The sequence below is a fragment of the Sus scrofa genome, chromosome 9 (genome assembly GCF_000003025.6).
Source record: "Sus scrofa isolate TJ Tabasco breed Duroc chromosome 9, Sscrofa11.1, whole genome shotgun sequence".
In the NCBI taxonomy this organism is placed as follows: domain Eukaryota; kingdom Metazoa; phylum Chordata; class Mammalia; order Artiodactyla; family Suidae; genus Sus; species Sus scrofa.
In genome coordinates this window covers 3704257-3728288 of record NC_010451.4, presented here as the reverse complement: position 1 = coordinate 3728288, position 24032 = coordinate 3704257, and the positions used below count along the sequence as shown (strand labels likewise).

Here is a 24032-nt window from a genome sequence, read left to right as displayed (position 1 = left end):
TTTTGTTTTTTCCTTTTTTTAAAGCTGATTTTATTTTATTTATTTCCAATGTTCTTTTATTAGAGGGTAGTTGACTTACGATGTTGTATTTGCTTCAGGTGTGCAGCAAAGTGCATCAGGCATATATGTAAATACAGCCATTCTTTTCCCCCTTATATGGTGATGCAGACTTCTGAGTTGCTTTTCCTGTGCAATCCTGTAGTAGCTTCTATTAATCGTCTATTTTATACAGGAGGGCGTATGTGTTATTCCTGCCCTCCCAATTCTTCCCTCCCCCAATGGGTTTTGTATTTTTAAAAATTTATTGGAATATATTTGACTTACAAGCCACCAGTCTGTCTATTCACCTTACAGACTGGATATAGAGACAAAAAAAGTACTTTTTTTCCCCCCTGGCAGATCGTTCTAGTACTAGCATTTCGGCTTCTAGAAATGCTTTCGATGAACTGAGATCGCTTCTCCCTCCCCTTGCCCTCTCTCACACATCTTTGTTTTCTGATGGGTCACCACAGCGAGTTTATTCCTCCCCCTGATTCACCAAGTGTGTATTCACAGATTTTCTCTTGCAGGGAAATCTCTAAATTTCCAGACCTCAGACTGAAAGCGCCCAATTCATTCCACTAGGTCCTATTCCTCAGCTCTCCCGAGACATCCGTTCGTTTTCCCAGGACAAGCCCCAGCTGAACGTGTACCCCGGTATGGTGCACGACCCCCCAGCTGGGGCCAAGGCAGTCAGGAAGACTCCTCTTGTCACACAGGACACTGATTCTGCCACCTCTGCTCAGACCGCGCAAGCACGCCTGGCTGGCAGAAGCTCGGGGATACAGGTCTGGGCTGAAGACAGAGGGCCCCTCGGCCTCCTGGCGAATCTCCCCGTGCCCCTCAGGCCCCTCCCCACGATCTCCTTCCCCGACTCACTTTCAGAGGATGCAGTCGCACCGGGTGGTCTCCGCTGATGCTGGAGCTGTAACCCACATAAGCTGAGACTGTTATAACCTCCATGGCCTCAGGGACCCTGCCCTGGGGACACTGCCCACCCTACTCCCTCGAGAGGAGGTGGAAATCAAGACAAGAAAGCACTTATGCCCTTTGGGACCACTGGGATGTACTCTTTCAGGGAAAAGGATGGTGGTGTCTGAGCCGAGAGAAAGAGCTTTTGGGAGCCCAGCCCTCCGAGGTGCTACGTTGTCTCCAAGCCTTGCTGTGAGGGCGTCGTTTCTCTGGAGACCAAGAACTTACATATAGAACCGAATATTCACACATGTACAGGCAGGATTGCTTTCATGTCCCTCCAAGGCTGCAATAATTGCATTCACGCGTTCTTGTGGGCATCAAGCTCATTCTCATGGGAGAACGGGTATTGTGCATGAACGTTATTGAATATGGACAGTGACCACTTACTATGACTGAACTGCGACATTATAATGATAACAGTGAAATGAAACAAACAAAAACTTAGTTACTGAGAAATGAAATGCATTTTTCAAAGAGGCTACTCAGGCAGAGGTATTTTTGCTACACTGAAAGATTACAAAGTGCCGTTTGATCTTGAGTTGATAATTGTTATGGAAAATGGAGTTTTCCTTTATTTGTTTGTTTTCTTTTGGGATGTCTGGTGCCCAGAGTTGAGGAACCTGCACGCTTCACATTGTGGCATATTAATATCATGATCCTGATGTAGCTTTATGCTAGCATTTTTTTTTTTTTTTGGTCTTTTCTAGGGCCGCTCCCGCAGCATATGGAGGTTCCCAGGCTAGGGGTCGAATTGGAGCTACAGCTGCCGGCCTACACCACAGCCACAGCAATGCCAGATCCAAGCTCCGTCTACGACCTACACCACAGCTCATGGCAATGCTGAATCCTTAACCCACTGAGCGAGGCCAGGGATCGAACCCCCAACCTCATGGTTCCTCCTTGGATTTGTTAACACTGAGCCATGATGGGAACTCTTGTTTTGTTATCAGGGTAAATCTGTTCTCATCAAATGACTTAAGAATGATTTTCTTTCCTAAGTTGTTGAAGGAGGACTATTATTTTGTCCTTAAAGGTTTACTAGAATGCATCATGGAAGTCACATGCAGGCTTTTCTTTATGGAAAGGTTATAAAAGAGAATTTTTTAGTAGATGGAATTCCACTCAGCTCTTCTTCTCTTTCTCTCTTTTTTAATGGCCACACCCATGGCATATGGAAGTTTCTGAGCCAGGACCTACACTGCAGCTGTGCCAGTGCTGGCTCCTTTAGCCCACTGCGTTGCTCCAGGGATCAAACCTGCACCTCCCCAGATCCAGAACCTTTGCATTCATATTCTTAACCCACTGCACCACAGCAGGAACTCCTCTATTCACATCCTCTATTTCTCCTCATGTCAGTGTATCAGCCAAGGGTCTTTGGCGCAACAAAACCAATGGGATATTATTTACATATTGTATATATAATGTATATATTTATGGACACTTATGTATGTGTGCAAATGTGTGGAACACACATACATATCTATATAATCTATACTATACATAAAATACATACAGTATTTTGTATATAGTGTATATTAATAAAATAATTGGCTCACATGAATATGGAGGCTGGCATTTCCAAAACCGACAGGGTGATGAGGCTGGAGACCCCGGAGGGCTAATGTTCCATGATGAGCATCTCAGGTAGAATCAGGAAGAGCCAAGGCTGCAGATGAAGTTGGGACCGTCAGCTGAAGAATTTTCTCCTGCTCAAGGTGAGAGCCGACCTTCTGGTCCAGGCATGCCTTCACCTGATTAGGTGAAGCCCACCTGCACTGTGAACTGCTTCGCTCAAAGTCCACTGATTTAAATATTAATCTCCTCGAAAACACCTGCACAGAGACACCTAGAGTAACACTCAGGGTGGGTTATACTTGGCCAAATACCTGGGCATCTCGAGGCCCAGACAATTTGACACATAAAATTAGTTACCATACTCAGTTGTAATACTTTGTGTCTCTCAAGAATCTGTTCATTTTGTTTCGTTGCCAAACGTTTGTCAAATTTATTGGCATAAGATTGTTCATAATGTTTTCTTTTCCAAGCGGTGACTCTCTTGGATCCCTGCCTTCGACTCTCCTTGGCTACGTCTTTCCTACCCATGGATGTTCTTGGACTTCCACCTCTTCCAGGTTCAGGGCTTTTGCACTTGTAAACACGGACCTTGCCCATTTACTCGTTGCTCAAACCTTAGGAGCAAACGAGGATCTCTCGCCACGAGATGTCAAAGCAGATGTGGGGGGTGACATGGTGCTAAATACTGGCCTCAAGGGTCATGACCATTCCCTGTATGTGCTCTCCCAGCCCAACGTCCAGGGCCGGCTGGGTCTTCTCGCAAACGTCCGTCTTAATCTTTCTGGATAAAGGAGGAAGTGTCTAAATATGGGTAATGTGTGAGCCGACGGCAAGGGTCCACCAACCCAATCTGAGCTTTGACATTTTATAGATAATGGCGATTTGGTTTAAAGAGACAGGTTTCCTTTAAAGAGACAGCTTATGTGCTTTTTATTTTTCCTTTTTAAAGCCACAGCCACGGCATATGGACGTTCCTGGGCTAGGGGTCAAATTGAAGCAGCAGCTGCCAGCCTACGCTGTAGCCACAGCAATGCCAGATCCAATCACATCTGCGATATATGGGGCAGCTTGTGGCAGTGCTGGGTCATTAACCCAGTGAGCGGGCCAGGGATCGAACCTGCATCCTCATGGACACCATGTCGGGTCCTTAACCCACTGAGCCTCAACAGGAACTCCCTCTGCTCACATGTTTGTAATAAATTATAATAATCTCACTATTAAATATTTCATAGAACATATGTTTTATGGAAACAAAAGAGCATAAAGAGAAGTTGAAAAAGTACAAATTATGATTACTATCATCTACCTTCTGATAAACTTTTGACGGTAACATCTATTGTTTACTCTAAGCGCTATTAGCTTTCACTTAATCATGAGTAAAGTTTCTGTTACATCTTTCACTAAGTTCTGTGACTGCCAAAGCTCCATTTCAGCTCTGTCACTGCAAGATTTGAAGACTGCAGGTTGTAAACACCCAATAAATGACACTCTCTTCATTTCATCTTCACACATGGAGTCTGGGTTGAGGCTCACGTCAGCCGGCGTTCTAAGGCAAAGACGTCATCACGCCTCTTCTAAATCCTCCTTTCCTTTTTCCACACAGTGAGACATAAAAAAGAGGGCAAGATCCCAGCCAAGAAAAAAGAATGCAGCTGTAACTCTTTCCAAGAAGGGTACATTTTTCCCCAACCCAATTACTCTCCTACCCATTTTTTATTTGCCTTTGAAAAGCAAACGTTCAGTGTTGCACTGATCAATATAGCAGCCAGTGGCCACACGTGGCGATTGAGTCCTCAAAACAGGCAGTCCCAAGGGAAACATCCTTCAAATGTAAAATACACACTGGATTTCAGAGACCCAGCACACAGCAAAAGCATGCACAGTATTTTATTAAATGATCTTACATGTATTCTTTGTTGAAAAATATTTTAGGTATACTAGATTAAATAAAATGCATTATGGAAATAATTGAATGTTTTCTTTTTTTAAATTTGGTCATGTGAAAGTTTAAAAATATGTGGGTTTTTATGGAGAGGACTGTTTCAGAGGAAATTCTTAATTTTTGTGGACTAAAGCCATTGCTAACCTGCTCACCTTGTTTATCAGATGACTCTATCAGTAATGCTCTGATATGGGTCCTCTATCTGTGTAAAAGTTGCAAAAAAAAGATGCAAAGCCATCAAACAAGTATTTTTAAAAATGTAACTATCAGTATTCCTTGGAAGACAAAGCTTGTATAAAATTTCCTCAGTCCTGGAGGTGGGGTATGGGCTCTAAATCCCCAGTGTGCCCCTTTTTACATTCATGTTTCATCTCGCAGCTAATTGAGAATCTGGGTTGGATAAACAAGCGGGGTGACCCTGGTACAGAGGGTGGCTCCCAATTTGGGGGCCCTCGATGAGTAGTGTTTATACACAATAGTGCGAAAACTTGTGGACGATTTGTATTTCCTAAGAGAGAGCAGCTTACATTTACCTTGGAAACACATCTTTCTATTTGTAGGACCCCCGTCAGTATCCATTCATGCACATTTAAACCAAACCATTCTTCTTATGTCAAATATTTGCGAGAATGAGATTTGGGGGAGTTTCTCTTCAAGTAACAGAGAAAAAGCTTATCTGTTGTGTGAACTTGGATCTTGACAGACTGTTTTTTCACTTTGAGAAATGTATTAACCCCAATTAAAGTATGAATTATGTACCATTAATTATTTTTTTTAAATTGAGCACCTGCTCGTTTTTCAGGTAGTACTTCCCAGTGTTATGAAGGGCAGTAATTTAAATCACAGTCTGTTATTCTTTACTGTGAGATGAAGAAGAAGACGAAATGGGCAGAGCTTGCAGAATGAAGGCTTAAGTCCACCAAGGATGTATTGCAAGTGCTTCCAATGAAGGGAGGGGCTCAGGCTTTGGAGACAGTCTTGGTTTGGACCATGGAGAGATCTTCCTTAGAAGCTGTTGTGGAGGCACAAAAGCTCGTATTGAGAAAAGATCTTCTAAAAGTAATTGTTCGCTGTTCTCAGGTTACAGATGGTGAGTATGTGAAACACCTCTTTCCCAAGAACCCTTTGGGGGGTGCAAGGCTTACACCTCAGCTTCTAACTTTCTAGCCACTGCTTTCCTATGTTGCTGTGTCTTTCTGCCCCTGCAGTACCGTTCTTATCTCCTGTTACAAGGAAAATCAGATTTGTATTTATCCTAATCAAGATGTGAGCTTCATGGAGTTCCCGTCATGGCGCAGTGGTTAACGAATCCGACTAGGAACCATGAGGTTGCGGGTTCGGTCCCTGCCCTTGCTCAGTGGGTTAACGATCCGGCGTTGCCGTGAGCTGTGGTGTAGTTGCAGACGCGGCTCGGATCCCGCGTTGCTGTGGCTCTGCATAGGCCGGTGGCTACAGCTCCGATTCAACCCCTAGCCTGGGAATCTCCATATGCCGCGGGAGTGGCCCGAGGAAGTAGCAACAACAACAACAACAACAGACCAAAAGACAAAAAAAAAAAAAAAAAAAGATGTGAGCTTCTGAGGGTAACAACATCCTATTCATTTTTGTGTTAAGAGCTTCAGAACTCCCAAGATACAAAATGGCTTAGAATCTGTGATAGAATAAAAAAGCAACCTTCAGATAGTCTAATGCATATGTTAGTTTCTTCCTGGATCGCATATAACAATCCTTACACTCTTTTAACACATTGGCGGAGTGTTTGCATACGATAAACTGTGACACTCTGAATCCAAAAAGATAAAAGTCCAAGCACAATCTACTGGGGAGGAGAATTGGGAGTCTCTTAAATCTAGTAAAACTCGGAGTTTCCGTGTGCTCGGTGGTTAACAAACCTGACTATTTTCTATGAGGTTGAGGATTGATCCCTGGCCTCGCTCAGTGAGTTAAGGATTCAGCGTTGCCATGAGCTGTGGTGTAGGTCACAGATGCAGCTTTTATCTGGGGTTGCTGTGCCTGTGGTGTAGGCCGGCAGCAACAGCTCGGATTCGACCCCTAACCTGGAACTTGCACGTGCCAAAAAAAGACAAAAAAATAAGTACATAAATCTAGTAAAACTCTGCTAATTGTTGCAGGAAAATCCTGTCCTCTTGCCATGCACATTACAAAAGATCACCAGGTCTGCGGATGAGATGGTCGAAGGTGAGAGAAAAAGAGTCAATTTCCCACCATTTGCAAACTTTCCCCCATTCAGACCCTCTGTCGAAACAAGGGTAAGAACACATCGCACCACACAGTCCCACATATCTGCAAAGCTGTGTATTCAGGATATATAAGACTCTTGACAGATTAACAGTTGTAGAAATGTTCCAACTTTAGCATGTGCCCAGGAGTCTCAGGTTTTGGGCCAATTTTGATTACATGTCTGGGAGAAAAGGAGAAAGGGTTAAGGAGATGCCTTGATGAAGGTGAGAGGAAGAGACTTAAAATGAAACTGACGTTGTCCTGAAGAGAATCATAGGATCCAGTTTATCCAGTTTGAGATTAAAACTCACAGATAGAAATTTCAGCTCACTCATTCATTATATTTCCTTTATATTTTTCTTTTCTTAAAACATGAAGTCCAATATTGTGTTCGTTTCAGCAGGTGTACAGCACAGTGATTTCAACTTTATATCCGTCTGTCTGTCTGTCTATCAATCACCATCTATTCTTTTGCAGATTCTTTTCGCTAACAGGTTGTTACAAAACGTTGAGTAGAATCCCCGTGCTCTACAGTAGGTCCTTGTTGGCTATCAATGTTATATACAGTAGTGTGAATAAATTAACCCCAAACTCCTAATTTATCCCTCCCCCACCATTCCCCTTTGGTAACCACAAGTTCGCTTTTCAGGTGAATTTAAGCCAGACAAAGACAAATATCACATGATATCGCTTGCATGTGAAATCTTTAAAAAAAAGGTACAATATGAGCATACTTGAAAAACTCAAACAGACTTACAGGCCTAGAAAGCCACTCATCCATTATGGATCCAAAACTCCTCCTACTGTGGGGGCAGAGCCTCAGCTGTGCTCATCACCACCCTTTCTTCAGCAACCTCTGGATTCCTTGCTTGATCTCCTGGGTCCGCACCCCATAAACGATGGGGTTGAGGGCGGCCGGGACGACATGGTGGAGGACATTGAGCAGGACGGGCACATCCGGGGCACCTTCTTCTTCGCCACATGAAGTGAGGACGAAAGACCAGGAGGATGGTGCTGGAGAAGAGGATGAGGATGAAGTGGGAGCCACAGGCCCAGGGCCTTGGCCACGGCACCTTCTGCCTTGAGTCTGAGCACGGCCCGCAGGATGAGGGTGTAGGAGGCGAAGATGAGGATGAGGTCAGAGCCCAGCATAGTCCAGCTTAAAGCAAAACTGGTAGAGGCGATTGATAGTAATATCATCATAGGAGAGCCTGGAGACAGACATGTTGGCACAGAGGCAGTTCTCAATGACATTTCTGCCACAGTAATGGAGTTCGTGAGGACAGGATGGGGATGGGCAGTGTCAAAATGAAATTTTCTGGCCAATAATAAGATGGCTGCCTTGGCGACAAACTGGTCAGTGATGATGGATGGGTACCTCAGAGGGTGGCAGATGGCCACATAGCGGTCGTAGGCCATGACCATGAAGGTGCAGGACTCCATGGCAAAGAAACAATTCATGATGAACATCTGGAGGAAGCAGGCAGAGAAGCTGATGGCCCTGAGGTCAAACCAGAAGATGGCCAGGACCTTGGGGATGACGGTGAGACAGAGCACCATGTCCAGCAGGGAGAGGAGGCTGAGCAGGTAGTACATGGGCTGGTGCAGAGAGGCCTCCAGCCGGATGGTGACCAGGAGGGTGGTGTTGGCCCCCAGGGCCAGGAGCAAGAGGAGGCTGAGGGGCAGGGACAGCCAGAGCTGCCAGCTGGGGGACCTGACAAAACAATTCAGGAGGAAGTGTGAAACCTCAGTGGCGATGGTGCCATTTTGGTGGGCTGTCATATTGTGTCCAATATTCCTGCAGGTTTCTTTTAGTGATCTGTAGAAAGGATGAAATTAGTTACTGATTCAAGTTTCACGAAGACAGAAGAAGTTGCCTTTACTTAGGTGAAACTTGTGGATTTTAGCAGAGTCTCCAGCACGAAGTGAAATCATTTGTCTACTCTTTGTGCCCTACTCTTATTATCTTAAAACAGTGCAAAAGGATGGAGTTCTTACCCTGGCGTGATGGGCTCTTTGGTGTCTCTGCAGCACCAAGACACAGGTTTGATCACCAGCTCGGCACAATGGTTTAAATGTACCAGTGCTGTCACAGTTGTGGCATAGGTAGCAACAGCAGCTCAGAGCTGACCCCTGGCCCAGGAACTCCATATGCCGTGGGGCGACCAAAACAGAAAACAAGCAAACAAACAAATGTAGAAGGATCAGGTGATATGATTTCTTTATAAATATTTGACTTCAAGGTTAATTTTTGGTAGAGTAGTTGAAACTTTACAGAAATTAAGAGGAGCTTACTTAGAGAGCTGTTTACACCAGGGGCGTCTCTAAATTTGTACCCATGGTCCTTCTTCATTAAAAAAAAATGAAGACATGGACTACCGTATCTACAACTTAACTATAACAACACCTGCAAATAAGTAGCAGAGCCCGGCACAAACTAGGCACCAGACAAATGGCCCCAGACCCCCAGCCACACCAATCTGAGCTTTCAGCTGTATTTATTTTGCTTTAAATATAGATGTTTAAACATTATCAACTGAAAGCAGCGTTGGTTACTTTGCATTTTATCTACAAAGTTGTTTGATTGAGCACGTATGGATTCTACCTAAAGATTGCTTTATGCTTGCTCTATTTCTAGCTTTTCATGTTGGTAGCATTCCTACCTGCTGGAAGAGCCAACTTTAAAAGGAGAATGAGCAACGCCCACCCAGCTATGCTGTACCGATACCTATTATTGAAGAGGATGAAAGTTGACTCTCCCAATTCCGTCAGTGGGAGAGTGGTGAAGTCCACCTGTCAAGCCCTGCCTTCTCCTTTCTGGCTCCCCTTCCCATCTTCTGCATAGAGATCCAGGTACACACTCCCCCCAGCCTTCCAGGCAGTAGTTCAAGGTTGCCATTGTTCTCATGATTTAACCCCCACCCCCCAACACCCCACCCCCCCCCCCGGCCATCTTCTGGTTTGACCTCAGGGCCATCAGCTTCTTTGCCTGCTTTCTTCAGATGTTCATCATGAACAGCTTCCTGACTATGGAATCCTGCACCTTCATGGTCATGGCCTACGACGCTATGTGGCCATCTGCCACCCTCTGAGGTACCATCCATCATCACTGACCAGTTTGTCGCCAGAGCCGCCATCTTTGTTGTGGCCCGGAATGGCCTATTTTCTCTTCCTGTTCCCGTCCTTTCTTCGCGACTCAGATACTGTGCAGAGAAGGTCATCCAGAACTGCATCTGCACTAACCTCTCCGTGTCCAAGCTCTCCTGTGATGACATCACCTTCAATCGGCTCTACCAGTTCGTGGCCGGCTGGACCCTTCTGGGCTCTGACCTCGTCCTTATTGTCCTCTCTTACTCCTTCATCCTGAAAGCTGTGCTGAGGCTCAGGGCTGAGGGAGCAGCCGCCAAGGCCCTGAGCACCTGTGGTTCCCACCTCATCCTCATCCTCTTCTTCAGCACGGTGCTGCTGGTCCTGGTCATCACCAACCTGGCCAGGAGGAGGATTCCCCCGGACGTCCCCATCCTGCTCAACATCCTGCCACACCTCATCCCCCCAGCGCTGAACCCCATTGTTTATGGGGTGAGGACCAAGGAGATCAAGCAGGGAATCCAGAAGCTGCTGAGCAGTTGTAAGTTACCTCAGCGCAATCCTGCTGTATAGCACAGGGAACTATATCTGGTCACTTATGGTGGAACACGATGGAGGATAATGTGAGAAAAAGAAGATATATATATGTGTGGCTGGGTCACTTTGCTCTACAGCAGAAATTGTGACAACACTGTAAACCAACCGTAATGGAAAAAATAAAGACCATTAAAAATTTTTTTAAAAAATATATACAGTGAGATATCACCTCAAAAAGAAAAAAAAAAAGAGTTACCTCAGAGCAGATCCACCTCTTGGACTGTTAATAAACATATGGAATAGTTGGATGCTGGAAATTTTTTCACCTTAATTCCTGAACAAGTTTGGATTCTCCTTATTCTTCACATCTCTGACAACCACGAAAGCATTTTTCTGTGAATCTTTGTTTCCTATTGCTTCAACAGAAACCTCCCTTTCCTGGATTCTGTGGTTATTTGAGAATTTTTCCTCACCAAATCCTTAAAGAAAGTCTTGCCAAGCCTTAGCCAAATGGACCTGGATTAGAGTAAGCTTATTTGACCATTAAAGAAACAAAATGTATATGATAGCCTTACAGAGGTCTGCCTGTCCCTGAATTGTAAAAGACCTGGATTCCTTGCTTGTCTCCTGACTCAGCCTGGCAGAGCCCTATGTGGCTTTTTTGTTTGAAGGGTTGATTGGGATGAAGTATAGACGTTTACTCCAGAACTTTGGCTGTTGATGTTGTCAGCTTTCCCCTGAACATCCTTGACTCTCTTCTCTGACACCTGTGGCATACGTGCCATCTTCTGGCTCCTTGGATCCTCCAGAACCTATTAATTTTCTGCAGGTGCAGCATTTCCTATTTTTTTCCCTTCTCTCTGCTGAAATTCTTCTTCCATTTTTGTTTGAAAGGAGAATGACGAATCTCTCTCGAGAGAGATTCGTCATTCTCCTTTCAAACAAAAAATGGAAGAAGAATTTCAGCAGAGAGAAGGGAAAAAAATAGGAAATGCTGCACCTGCAGAAAATTAATAGGTTCTGGAGGATCCAAGGAGCCAGAAGATGGCACGTATGCCACAGGTGTCAGAGAAGAGAGTCAAGGATGTTCAGGGAAAGCTGACAACATCAACAGCCAAAGTTCTGGAGTAAACGTCTATACTTCATCCCAATCAACCCTTCAAACAAAAAAGCCACATAGGGCTCTGCCAGGCTGAGTCAGGAGACAAGCAAGGAATCCAGGTCTTTTACAATTCAGGGACAGGCAGACCTCTGTAAGGCTATCATATACATTTTGTTTCTTTAATGGTCAAATAAGCTTACTCTAATCCAGGTCCATTTGGCTAAGGCTTGGCAAGACTTTCTTTAAGGATTTGGTGAGGAAAAATTCTCAAATAACCACAGAATCCAGGAAAGGGAGGTTTCTGTTGAAGCAATAGGAAACAAAGATTCACAGAAAAATGCTTTCGTGGTTGTCAGAGATGTGAAGAATAAGGAGAATCCAAACTTGTTCAGGAATTAAGGTGAAAAAATTTCCAGCATCCAACTATTCCATATGTTTATTAACAGTCCAAGAGGTGGATCTGCTCTGAGGTAACTCTTTTTTTTTTTCTTTTTGAGGTGATATCTCACTGTATATATTTTTTAAAAAAATTTTTAATGGTCTTTATTTTTTCCATTACGGTTGGTTTACAGTGTTGTCACAATTTCTGCTGTAGAGCAAAGTGACCCAGCCACACATATATATATCTTCTTTTTCTCAATTATCCTCCATCGTGTTCCACCATAAGTGACCAGATATAGTTCCCTGTGCTATACAGCAGGATTGCGCTGAGGTAACTTACAACTGCTCAGCAGCTTCTGGATTCCCTGCTTGATCTCCTTGGTCCTCACCCCATAAACAATGGGGTTCAGCGCTGGGGGGATGAGGTGTGGCAGGATGTTGAGCAGGATGGGGACGTCCGGGGGAATCCTCCTCCTGGCCAGGTTGGTGATGACCAGGACCAGCAGCACCGTGCTGAAGAAGAGGATGAGGATGAGGTGGGAACCACAGGTGCTCAGGGCCTTGGCGGCTGCTCCCTCAGCCCTGAGCCTCAGCACAGCTTTCAGGATGAAGGAGTAAGAGAGGACAATAAGGACGAGGTCAGAGCCCAGAAGGGTCCAGCCGGCCACGAACTGGTAGAGCCGATTGAAGGTGATGTCATCACAGGAGAGCTTGGACACGGAGAGGTTAGTGCAGATGCAGTTCTGGATGACCTTCTCTGCACAGTATCTGAGTCGCGAAGAAAGGACGGGAACAGGAAGAGAAAATAGGCCATTCCGGGCCACAACAAAGATGGCGGCTCTGGCGACAAACTGGTCAGTGATGATGGATGGTACCTCAGAGGGTGGCAGATGGCCACATAGCGTCGTAGGCCATGACCATGAAGGTGCAGGATTCCATAGTCAGGAAGCTGTTCATGATGAACATCTGAAGAAAGCAGGCAAAGAAGCTGATGGCCCTGAGGTCAAACCAGAAGATGGCCGACCTTGGGGATGACGGTGAGACAGAGCACCATGTCCAGCAGGGAGAGGAGGCTGAGCAGGTAGTACATGGGCTGGTGCAGAGAGGCCTCCAGCCGGATGGTGACCAGGAGGGTGGCGTTGGCCCCCATGGCCAGGAGGAAGAGGAGGCTGAAGGGCAGGGACAGCCAGTGCTGCCAGCTCTGGTAGTTAGGGAAGCAAGTGAGGAGGAATTCGGAGACCGGAGCAGAGGAGTAGTTGCCGGGTGATGCCATGTAATGGACCCTGATCACGCTGGAAATTCAGAGTCCTTAAAATGCAGGACAGAATGTGTCACCATGGAGAGTTGTGTTAGAGATTAGTAGAACTCGGTTTCAGGGAGCCCTTAACCTCTCCCAGAGAAATTGCCAAATCATCTTCCACATCGTTGTTAATCCCTGGGACATTTAACTAAAAACGTGTCATATGCATCGCATTATGCAAATGCTTTATATTCATTCTCTCACTTTAATAACACGTAAGAGTGACTACTATTTATTATCCTATTTTCACAGATCATGAAAGGGTAGAGATAAAGGGAGCAGAATAGGTTGATCAAAATTAGAGATCCCAAATTTAATAGTGGTCAAAATTAGACAGCCAGAGCATAGTGAAGCCAAGACGGAGAACCAGGGACTCTGACTCTAGAGGCCCTGCTTCCACCCCTGCACACGATGCAGCCTCAGCAAGCACAGTGACTTCACCAAGCGCCCCCTCCCCGCGTCCCTCAGAGTTTAGAAGGGACAGCTGTGTAGAGACCCGTGCTCGGCTGACTCTAGAAAAGCCCAGCCCTCTGCTCTGTGCCACTGGACACGACTGACTTCACGAGCCTCTCTTTCCACTACTGAGGAAACATGAGATTAGAGGGGGAGCAGCCCCTGACCCCCAAGGACAACACTTTCTTCCAGCCCCAAAGAGGATTCCACTTTAAAGGCACAAGGTTTATCATTCCCTTCCTGGATTATTTGCTCTTGTTTCTCCTGGTGACGCCTCAAGGGGCTTTCTTTGGTTTGAGTCCTTAGAAAGAATTGAGAATTTCCTCTTGCGGTGACAGAGGCCGTCGATACTGTGGGTACACCAGGAGGTTCACCAAAAGTATGAAGACTTTCACTGTGAATGTCCTAGACTTTCCAAATACAGATTATACTACACACACACACACACACACGCACATTTCTACTCATTGGATGGCTTTAAGAAATCAATGATTCAGGAGTCATATCTGGGGTATCATGTCTATTCTGTACTACCATTTGGGATTAGAAAAACTATTCCTAGTGTGAGTCAGAGAAATAAGGATAGAAAACATGCCCTCCTTTTCTGAAAAGGCTTCTCCTTTCCAATAACCTCACGTTCTAGATCCTCAAAGTGACTCAAACTACTTGAAAGGGAAAGAGAATAGTTTGCATCTGCTCAGGTCTTGCTAGGCATACAAATGTGTAACATGGATTAAATAAAAAGTCATCTTCTGGGAGATTAAGTAATTCAGGAAACTTGACTTACAAACACTTATAATACAGTGTGGTTGTGGCTCTGGAAAAATGATCTGAAAATGGTGGGAAAGAGACAAAAGTATAAGTGAATGAAGTAATGAGCTATGATTGAAAAGTTGGCCTCAGACGGCCGTGAATTCCAAGTATGGCTTTTATACTCACTCTGTTCAGTTAGAATTTTCCCCCTTTACAGAGGCCTAGCCAAGCATGTTCCATGGTTGCTTTGTGAATGCCTTGAGGACTTGAGACGCTGGGCGTGAGGACTCGGAAATGCTCCGAGGAGGGAAATAACAGCGACGCCTTAGTCTTTCACCCTGTCTTTCAGTGTAACCCTGGAAGACCCCTTGCTGGTCCCGCTCAAGGAGGACACAGCTTGGAGGCATTAGCCTGTGGTGGCCTCTCTTGCCCGGGAAAGCAAAAGCTCTTCTTTCTGTTTCACCCACAACTCTGTCTCTGAGACCTAACTGGGGCTGGGGTACAGAGGCCACTTTTAGGCTCCAGAGTTTGGGGGCTTGTCCTGGATCTTGCTTGTGGTCAGGAGGCCCCCACAGGGGTCCCCGGCTTGATCAGATGCTCCGAGTTCGTCCTCCTCGCAGCCAGCCTCTTTCAGGAAGGCAGAGGGTTGGAGGCCTCCTTCAGAGGCCGGAGGGCCTGGGACACTTGGGGAAAGGCCATGCCCTAGTCATGCCCATTCTGCCATGCGGGAAGTAGGAACTCCAGCGTGGGGATGGCAGGCGGAGGAGAGAGCACCCTAGCAGCTGCCAAGGCCCCCTTGGCCTCAGGGATGCACCTCTCTTCCTCCCACCCACATGAGCCCTACATCCCCCTCTGGGTGATTATTTGAGGGCAGGAGGAAAACAGTGTCTGAAACCTTGCAGCAGCTCTGTCGGCATCTGGGTAAGTCCGCCAGTGTGCACTCTGGGGCCCCTGGGACATGGCTCTGTCTGGGCAACTCTTGGTCCCATGTGGGCATTTGTTTGTTTGTTTGCTTCTGACATTCCACCTGATCTGTAAGGTACCATTTGGGCTGCGGTCCCGGGCTTAGAGGGACTTGGAAGCCAATCTGAGCCTTGTGCTGTCTGACTCTGCTTTTCGGGCTTGAGGCTTCCATCTGCTGGTGAGGATTCTGGGTTTCTTCCCATGTGCATGTAGATTGGACTTCAAGGAAATGTCGGAATCACTTCCTCTTCCATTCCGTCGGATAGCCCCTTGTGAAAAACCGTGGCAACTGGTCAACCTGTAGTGATAATGTAAGAATAAGGAGAAATTCAACTTAAACTCTGTGGCTACGATATCCTTTAGACTCCAGAAAACGGTTGAGGTAAAACGCGTCTGAAATTTTAAAACTTGCTTCTTTGTATATGCATTAGAGAAATCTTGCCTGATAACTTCTTTTCCAGACTTCTGACCCTGAGAGAGCAATAGATGCTTGGGGGAAAGCATGCAGCTCACCCTTGTCATGCCCTTGGTATCCCAACACAGCCAACTTTGCCTAAGACTTTGAGTTAATTAGTAGACGTTCCAAGCAGAAGGGAAAAGAGAGAGAGAAAGGAGAGGGAAGAGGCTTTTCCATTCAAGGAGGTAAATTCAACTTATTCCAAGGGCTATTTTTGGTCTTGCCTTCGCCAGGTGAATTGCCACGTCAAGTGCAACACGAGTCCCTATGCTTCCATGGGCATGTTCCTTACTGTTAAAAAGAGGAAGTTGCATTTGAAAAAATAGTGGAGGAAACTGTTAGATGTCACCGTTTTGACTTTCTCCTGCAGGAATCAGATTTTGTTCTGTGTGGGTATATTTGCATTTGTCTTGTAGGCACATGCGTGTGCCAGCTATGGGGAACTCCGTTTTGTCTCCTAAAGACAGCCCCTTGAGCTGCAGTCTTCAGAATGAAACCACTTGCAATTACAAACCAGTGAAATGTATGAAAGATGGCTTTCCTTTGTAAGGACAGCCTGGGCATGATACATCCTAGATCAAATTTTAAAATAAGCTCCAAGCTCTCTCTCTGCTGACATATATGTATGTCTCTGAATGTACCTTTGTGATACAATGAGCTCTATCTCCTTGGCTTCAAGACAGGTAAACACAAAGAAGCAACTCTAAATAAAAGAGAAACGAAGCTAAATGAACTTAAGGTTTCCATGATCTGGGAAATACTGAGCGTAAATGTCTGGTATTAACGTGAGTCTAAGTTTGTTGCTGAAGCACATTTTTCTTAATACAGACATGTTTTTAGAGTCATCAGGGTTAAGTATAATACTTTTGCTGTACCTAAGTTTACTGAGAGTCAGGAAGTTCATACCACATCTGTCACCGCATTTGTCTGCCAGGACATTGATTTGGTGTAATGACGTTGTAGAGTAATGAAATGGAGATCAATGAGAGGAAACTCTTCAATGAACACGTTAAAATAAAATAATTGTGTTTGAGAAATATCGACCTTAATCCGTTTTTCCAGATTTGTGGTAACTTGAAATGCTACACTTCTACTCAATGAGCAGGTGATGAAGACTCAGCAAAGGTCTGGGTCACGTAGGAGATGAAATGCTGGACACTGACTGCTGCACAGATTCCAGCTTGTCTACCTTTGTTTTCTAGTAAGAGGGAAGCTAAAGACGTCTGTTTATTGAATATGCATCTGTACCTCATAAGGAGACATTTGGTTTGGGAAAATGCCCGTTGTGAGAGATTATGGACTATGTTCTGAAGTTTGCTAATCGGAGGATGCCAATATCACATCAAGTTTGCAGTTGCTTTTTTCTTGGCTTTCACTGAAGCTTACATTTTTTAAAGGTAGAAATTGTAATATGTGCTTAAAACGACCAAACTAGTCAAGGAAGCATTTCAGTGTGTAAAACCAATAAAATATATGCTTGTCCGTAATAGGAGACACAAAGATTGAAATCTGTTTGTGTGTTGACCTCTCGGTCACGAGAAGCAAGTTTTCTTGGAACATGCTGTCTCTGGGAGCAAACTGTGTGAATTTCTTCATCGTTGGGTGATTCGTACTTGCTTTCAAATCCTTCATGACTTTGATTATGTGAGTGTATCATTCCACAATGTGACCAAATTTCATACATGTTTGATATTTTTAACAAACTTCCCAAGTGTCAAGTTCTAATTAAATTTCTTCTCCAGCGAATTCTGAGGTAACTCAGAGGGCCACCGAAGCATTTCAGAACAATTTGAAAAAGTCACCTGGATGTTTTGGACAGCTTTTATTACAGGCAGAGCATTATCAAGTAAAAGGTAACAACCGCAGGAGAGTTCAAGATTATACCACATGCAGATAAAGTCCACTCCACTTGCACAAAAGAAGGAAAACCAGTCGACCCCTCCTTGTCAGACCGGTGCCATCCTGACGTCCTTGTGACATGGTCCCAGTCTCCTCCCAAACCAGAAAACTTAGAGTGGGTCACCGACAGCTATAAAGAAGCAGTAAGGGCCAGGAAAAATCCAAGAAGGCCCTTGGCTTTTCCTGGCTCCGGCAAACCTCGTCTTTATCGGACGGGTTAAAACGTTCCTTGGCTTTGGGCTGATGCCCTCCCAGGAAAAAGGGAAGTGGTTACAAACTGGACTCCGAACAGAACTCACTTAGGGGAGAGTCAATACACTGCTCAATATGAACTCAATTCTTGGTCTGGCCTATTACTGATTTTAATCTATGCTTTTCAGCTGCAGAGAATCTATTCCCCTCAAGGCGTCTATGACTTATAGCAAGTTGAGAATTCACACGTGTGGGTGGAAATAGAAGACTTTTCTTTTCTCTCTGCCTAGTCGCTCCAGAAACCGGAAACCACTGGGTTCCGAGCAGCTTCATCAGGGACTTGAAAGACTGTCTCCTGACTTGTACGGGAATCTCCAGATACGTGGGCCACCTCTACAAGGAAAACATCTGCCCAGGCAAAATCTAATGTCAACCACTAGGTGTGGCTTCTTGACCTTGAGAGTCTTTGGGGGAGAATAGTCTGAGAATCTTTTTGAAGAATTACTGCGGAGTTGGTGTGACAAAGCCTATAGGGTCAACGGGCCAAACCTATTTTGAAAATAAATTAGTCTTTGTTTAACTCTGTTTAATGGATATGAGGATAATTTTTTTAAAAACGAAATTGTTTCAATGGCATTAAATTCTAGGTCTATTCATTGGAGTCTGGGTTTGTGAAAGTGACTGTGTCAGCCACACTTTGCCCTGATGTTCAGAAGGAAAAAGAGTTACCTGGGGGAGATTTGATCCATGAGGATAACCACTCATGGCATGTTTCTGCCTGTCTTAGGTCTATTGCTAAAAGCACCTGGCCACTGTGTGTGTGTGACCATTGGGTGTCTACCTGCCCTTCCTCGCTAAAGGCCTCCATATCCCAGCCCCTCCCTCGCTTCCTTAGAGCGGTTTCCTCAGGGTAGCTGGAGATGCTGCCTCCTGGACTTAGGGCTTCCTTCTGCCCCAAATAACAGTGAACTCTCAACTCTCAGGTTGCGCATATTCTTTCAGTCAGCAGCTTAGGAATGAGGCCTTGATGCAGCTCTCTTTTCCCTTCTGTAGACACCTAGAAACAGCCTTTCTAATGGCTCCTTTAGTCAGCTTGGTCACCTTACACCAATGAGGCCATCTCGCTCTCAGGACCCCATGTGCCATAGGCCCAAGACACCAGAGGCTGCGGGTTCAAATACTTGAACTCTCCCGAATAGGTGATCCGTGGAATCAAAACCCAACTTCGTTGTTGGCAGGGGCTGGAGGGGCAGGTCAATACGTGGTGACTGAGTAACAGTTATGGAGGGTTTCTTTTTAAACAATGGAAGTGTCCCGCTGTTACATCGTGCAAATGGTTGCACAACGTTTTGAATGAAATAACAGGCACTCAGGCACACATTTTTTTGGTCTTTTTTAGGGCTGTACCTGTGGCCTATGGAGGTGCCCAGGCTAGGGGTCAAATCGGAGCTGTAGCCGCAAGCTTATGCCACAGCCACAGCACCACAGGATCCAAAGTGCATCTGTGACCTACACCCGAGCTCACAGCAGTGCCAGGTCCCTAACTCACTGAGCAAGGCCAGGGATCAAACCCACATCCTCATGGCTACTCACCTGGTTTGCGAACCACTGAGCCACGAGGGGAACGCCTCAATTATACCTTTTTAGTGATTTAAATAATTATTCTATGGCAAGAGACTTTTGCTTTAATAACAACTGATACAGTGTAAAGAGCGCTGTGCTAAAAATCTTCTCTCTCTCTGGTCATGTATAGATACATACGTATTAGGAATGTGCTTCAGTGAATTGTGTAACTACATATTATGCACGTTTATTAAATCATGATATTGCTGAATAATCACCCCTTGAAGTACTTACCTGTGAAGGTCTTTTATAATGACAGCATTTATGTTTCAATATGGCACTGCCCCCATTTTTGTCCAAAATCATATGTAGGAAGTTTATACCAAGAAATGTATCAGCAGTTACCTCCACATTACGTAATTTCAAAGGTGCAATTTATCTCCTTCCAAAATCATGTGTATTTTTCCAACGAATGAACACTATAGGTCCTGCTTTCAATATCTTGCTACAGGTTGCAAGACCAGAATCAGCATGGGTTTTATTGGTTCTTTGCTCTCATCACATCATCATTACTCCATATACACTTAGGCATCTCTTCTAAATACCCCCAGCTTAATATTTGTACAAGTACATCCGAACTGCTGGCAAACTCCCACAAAGCCACCACGTTCGTCCCCATGCTCACGTGAACGAAAATGTTGGCGAGTCAAATGACGTGTGGACGTGTGTGAGTGAAACTAAAACCTTCTGAAACACCGTCAGTGCTTTCCAGGTGTGTCCCACACAGCCTTTGCTCCCAGGAGCAAAGAGACAAACCACCTTAAGAAACATTAACGTCCTTCGTACTCATTCAAAGGCAATTGGGTTCACTCTCACTCTCACGCAAGCACAGAGATATCGAAACACACAGATAAATTGCGTCTCTCCTTCGTCCAGTAGGTGAGAGGCTGCAAATGGGACTTTCCACTCTTCCTCCTCCACGAGGGCCGCTTAATTCCCAGACCAGCACCAGCATCTCTGGTGTTTTGTGATACTCGCCTGGGGACAGAGAACACATGTTAAAGCTATTTCGTTCACCAGGACAAACATCAGGAGACGTAGTAGCCCAAGACTGCAAATGTACATATCCTGCAGAGTCGTACTTTCTTCATCAGGATCCGGCACAGCTGGAGCAGGTGGCCTTCAGCTCACAGGTCTGCCATCCAGAGACAAAGGTACTAAAGGAAACACAATAGGGGAGTGGAGATGAGCCTTTTCTCATTCTGTGGACAGAGAATACATGGGGATTGTTCCTGGAAGTACATGAATTGACTATTTGCATGACTTAAGATTGGATTCCCTCTCCCTATCTGGAGGCAGAAGGATTAAGGAAGAGTGGGTTTTCATGGAAAAAAGTTCAATTCCCCAGGTGTCCAATTGCAATGAACACACTTTGGTTGTCCAGGCTTATTATAAATACCTACTTATTTTCCTAAGCAAGTAGGAGACTTTGGTTAGGTTGTACTGAGTGTTAAGTGTAAGTCACCCCCACGACGAGAAGAGTGAAGCGATAGCCACCACGAGTTCATGGTTGAAGGTTAAAAGAGTCGCCAGGTGTGCATCAGCATTGCCCCCCTCTGCATACCAGAATTTTGAACCACAGAATGTTCAAGTGTTGTGGCTTTGTGTGGTGTACTTACTATTTAGGGCTTGCAGAGAAAAGAAAGTAAACAGCATGTTTCTGGTAGAAACAGATCATAAAACTATGCCTTCGGTTTTCAAGTTCAGGTGTTGATGTTTACATCAGGTGTACCTATGTACAATATGAGAGCTATAACGGGCCTTCCGTCATAACACCGATCTCAGACTCAGTGTGTTTTGATTTCATGTCTTCTGTACTGATGACGAGGTGACTGTCTGGACTGTTCCAAGAAGCAAACGTATGTCCACGTAGGGGAAACTGACTCAAAGCCAGAATCAACTGGACTCAGAATACTGAGATCTATCAACTACTCTTGTTCTCTGTTGGCGCAGTTTGTCTTTAGAATGTTCATGCGCATTTTTTAGACATTTTATAGTTTCCTCATTGGAGAACATAAGTTACGCTGACTACGCTAACATAACCCAGAGTTTCATGAAAATTAACTCATATTTATGAGTATCGTCAAATTCCCAAGGTCTTTGATGAAAAGAGGTTTTCTGATGTTCTATCAACTAATATGTTACTAAACTATTTTCGGACAGAAAAGCTACTGCTCTGAGTCTATGCATTGGTAGCAATGTCAAACTTAAGAAGCAGGCTCTGGCATCAGAGGGCTTTCCTCTTGTCCATCCCCAGTGTGGTACCCGGTGGAAGATAACGACCAAGGTTCTGACTTTCCTTGATACTCTGTATCTTAATTTTGACAAGGTGCATGTAACGTTGTCGCCACAAATGCAGGCTCTGTACACCGGCACCAATTAAGTCTCAGAGACCGAGTTCTTTGAGGAAGAGAAAGGACAGGCTTGTTGCTTTGCGAGGCAGAGGAGGACACAGCAGGCTAGTACCTCAGAACCATGTCCTCTCTTGCAAAGAGAAAGCAAAGAGGGACAGAGGCTGAGCTCAGAAGACAGGGTTACTGACCGTGGTGTCTGTCGTAGTTTTCATCCACAGCTCATTTCAGAGTCGTCAACTCTGGGGCCAGTCGGTCCGGGGAGGGCTTCTGGTTGTCTGTGGGAGTATCGCTTCCTGACCTTCTGTCTGGAATGAAGCTCACTTGTAGGGAAGGGGTGTCAGGGAGGGGTTCAATGACAAAAGGCAGCGCTGGGAGGGACACAGCTCTAAGTAGAAAGTAACCATTAGGAAAAGAAAGCAGTTGAGCCAGGAAGAGGTCATTGGGGGAACCCAGACATCAGGTGCCATCTAACTCTAACTAGAAGGTACATCTGAGTAGGAAGGTAGGGCGCCAAGGCAGGACATGACAAAATGAAGGCTGCATTAACCCGTTGTTAGCTCTACCTGTATTTCCTAATAGTTAACTCCTGAGTCAGCCTTTTAAGACTTGGGGGCCAGGCAGGACGGAGAGGCTAAAGGAAAGAACTTGTGGTTAAAAACTCAAAGAGCTATGGTCTGGAGCATGGTTTCAACATGACCTGCTTATGGAGTTTTTGTGATAATTAGCGCAGCTAACACACAAACTGCGTTATCCCAGGTTCTGTTTCATTAGAAGAGTCCAGGAAATGTTCATGGTAAGATGAGAACTGCAAGGATGAGCACTCCTCTCCTTCAAGACCAGGAAACAGGCAACGTCAGGGAGAGTATTCAGAGTCCTCACCCTGAATGTTTTTCCTCTTGGTGAAGATGTTCCAGGAGCTCAGCGGTGCCAACAGCTCGAAGGGCCAGGTCTCTGAGTTCGTTCTGATGGGTTTCCCAGGCATTCACACCTGGCAGCACTGGCTCTCTCTGCCCCTGGCGTGGCTCTACCTCTTAGCTCTCAGTGCCAACATCCTTATCCTGATCATCATCAGTCACGAGGCAACCCTGCACCAGCCCATGTACCACTTCCTGGGCATCCTGGCGGTGGTAGACATGGGCCTGGCCACCACCATCATGCCCAAGATTTTGGCCATCTTGTGGTTTGATGCCAAGGCCATCAGTCTCCCTGAGTGCTTTCTGCAGATGTATGTCATCCATTGCTTTGTAGGCATGGAGTCGGGCGTCTTTGTCTGCATGGCTATGGATAGATATGTAGCCATTTGTCGACCACTACACTATACATCCATAGTTACACGATCTTTTGTGGTCAAAGCAACGGTGTTCATGGCACTGAGAAACTGCTTACTTACCATCCCAGTGCCTGTGTTGGCTGCCCAGAGACAATACTGCTCCAGAAACGAAATTGAGCACTGTCTGTGCTCGAATCGTGGGTCACCAGCCTCGCCTGTGATGACAGGACCATCAACAGCATGTACCAGCTCCTTCTGGCTTGGACACTCATGGGAAGTGACTTGGGTTTGATTATGTTGTCATATGCTTTGATACTTCACTCTGTGCTGAAGCTGAACTCAGCCGAAGCTGCATCCAAGGCCCTAAGCACCTGCACGTCCCACCTCATCCTAATCCTGTTCTTCTACACAGTCATCGTTGTCATTTCCGTCACCCACAGTGCAGCAATGACGGTTCCCCTCATCCCAGTCCTACTCAATGTGCTCCACAATGTCATTCCTCCTGCCCTCAACCCCGTGGTCTATGCACTCAAGAACAAGGAGCTCAGACACGGCTTGTATAAGGTTCTTAAGCTGAAAGTCAAGGACAACTAACTCATAGAAGATACTCACGTTTTGATGTCTCCAGATACCTGCCCAATAGGACATCTAATGAGTGCCTAATGGAGAAGAACAGAGCCGTGGTCACTCTGAAGCTTTTTGCTTCCTATAATGAATCTGTGGCACCGCCTCAAGGTTAAAATAAAGCAACGGTGATGGTCCTATTTGAAATCCTTGGGTTTCAAGCAAGGGTTTACACAAAAGGAGGAAGGTGTTGATGTTTGTTGAGATGTGTATTTAACCCAAGGGAAACGGACGTGAACTATGACACCTGTGTCTCCTCATTGCT

At 45.4% G+C, this 24032-nt stretch overlaps 4 pseudogenes; 2 read left to right on the top strand and 2 right to left on the bottom strand.

Moving 5' to 3' along the window:
• On the bottom strand, nucleotides 7605-8554 carry LOC100514669 (annotated as a pseudogene).
• LOC110262323 lies at nucleotides 9688-10432 on the top strand (annotated as a pseudogene).
• Nucleotides 12188-13188, bottom strand: LOC110262322 (annotated as a pseudogene).
• LOC100522693 lies at nucleotides 22776-23737 on the top strand (annotated as a pseudogene).